Raw genomic sequence first — 2,051 nt, 5'->3', positions numbered from 1 at the left:
TCATTGTTGTTTGGCAGGCCTGGGTTGGGGATTCGAACCCGCCACCTTAGGTGTATGTAGCTGGCGCCTTAGTCGCTTGAGCTACAGGCGCCGAGCCAAGGCAGGTATTTTAAGGACAACAGTGTGCATGCTCCAAAGACCTTCTATTGAGGCCTTGATGATATCTCCACTTTGTGGTTTCTCCATCTCTTTTTGGTTGGTGAGTCCTTGACGATCCTCTATTGTAGACCAAGTCCTCTATTATAGGTCAGTCTTGGGGACCTCCTTACTTGTCCTCTGTTCTTTCTTGAGGGTCCTTCCATTCAATTTGTTCCTCTTAGCAGACAAAGCATCTCCTAACATCATCTGCCTCTCAAGGACACCCCTAGACAAAGCATCAGCTCCCCTTCTTCCTTATCCCTATCTAACACTATTACCACAAATTTTTATGCAATAGTAATATATTTCATTTTGCTCATTTTTGAGCTGTTAAGGAAGCATAACACGGGTGGTGCCTGGGCTCAAACGAGAGGGTACCAGTCCCATATACCAGACGTGGTGGGTTCAAACCTAGCCCCAGCCAAAAACAAAAACAAACAAATAAACAAACAAACAAAAAGCATAACACAGTGGATGCGGAGGAAGAAAACGGAGATCACCCCTTCAGGACCAAGACATTCATTCCTCACCTTGCTGAGTATGCTGCTTGCTGAGAGCTCACAGGTCTGTCCTCTATGAGACTTATCAGTGGCCAAAGGAACCCGATTTGTCCCCTCCCCAGGGACACCCTGATGAATCCAATGACTGGTTGATGTAAGAGCACAAAAGCCTTCCGAGCAGCTGGGAAGGCTTTTTAGCTGGCAGTGCAGTTCAGCTTCTCTTTCAACTTAATCCTGCATTTTTTACTCTCTTAAAGGATGTTGTTCCCCATAGTACTCCATAATATATCCCCCGCGAGCAAATTTCAATCTCAGAGTCTGCTTCTTGGGAAACCTGACTGTTAAGGGTTGCAGTGTATCCCCTTAAAAGATATATTCAAGTCCTAACCACACACTCCCAACCTGTGATTGTGCCCTACTTTGGAAATAGGGTCTTTTTTTTTTTTTTTTTGAGATAGAGTCTCACTCTGTCACCCTGGGTAGAGTGCCATGGCATCATAGCTCACAGTAACCTCAAACTCCTGGACTCAAGAGATGCTCTTGCAGCAGCCTCCCGAGTAGTGCGGACTACAGGCACCTGCCACAACGCCCAGCTAATTTTTCAATTTTTAGTACAGAGATGGTCTTGTTCTTGCTCAGGCTGGTCTCGAACTCCTAAGCTCAGTCGATCCACCTGCCTCAGCCTCCCAAACTGTTGGGATTACAGGCTTCAGCCACTGGGCCAAACATGGAAATACGGTCTGTACAGATGTAATCAAGTCTAGAGGAAGTCATGCTAGATTAGTGTGGGCCCTAAATCCAATGACTGTGTCTTCATAAGAAGAGAGAGATTAGGAGGGACACAGAGAGACAGAGGGAGGAAGGCCATGTGACAACAGAGCAGCTACAAGCCAAGGAAGGCTAAGGATTGCCAACAAAAGCCAGAAGCTAGGAGGTGGTGGGGAAGGATTCTTCCCTAGAGCTCTCAGACAGAGCATGACTCTACCGACACCTTGATTTGGGACTTCTAGCCTCCAGGCCTGTGAGAGAATAAACTCCTGCTCTTTAAAGGTATATCATTCATAGTTATTTATTATGGGAGCTCTAAGGAAATTCATACATGGACCTTAAACATACACTTGGGTAGTCTTTTGGAACTAGCTTTTTTTTTAAACTTAGTATCATGTTTCTAAGATTTATTCATTATTATTATTCTAACTGTAGTTCTTTTTTCTTTGATATAAGTGGCTATATTTCATCAGAAATTTATTAATAACATATATATATACATACATATATATATATATGAAAAACCTTTAACTCTAGTCTTTCTTTTTTTATTTTGAGACAGAGCTTCAAGCTATCACCCTGGGTAGAGTGCTGTGGCATCACAGCTCACAGCAACCTCCAACTCCTGGCCTCAAGCAATTCTCC

Source organism: Otolemur garnettii, unplaced genomic scaffold (genome assembly GCF_000181295.1).
Source record: "Otolemur garnettii isolate 467f Iridium unplaced genomic scaffold, OtoGar3 scaffold00001, whole genome shotgun sequence".
In the NCBI taxonomy this organism is placed as follows: Eukaryota; Metazoa; Chordata; class Mammalia; order Primates; family Galagidae; genus Otolemur; species Otolemur garnettii.
The sequence above is the reverse complement of the archived record's forward strand: the minus strand, read 5'-3'. Positions refer to the sequence as shown.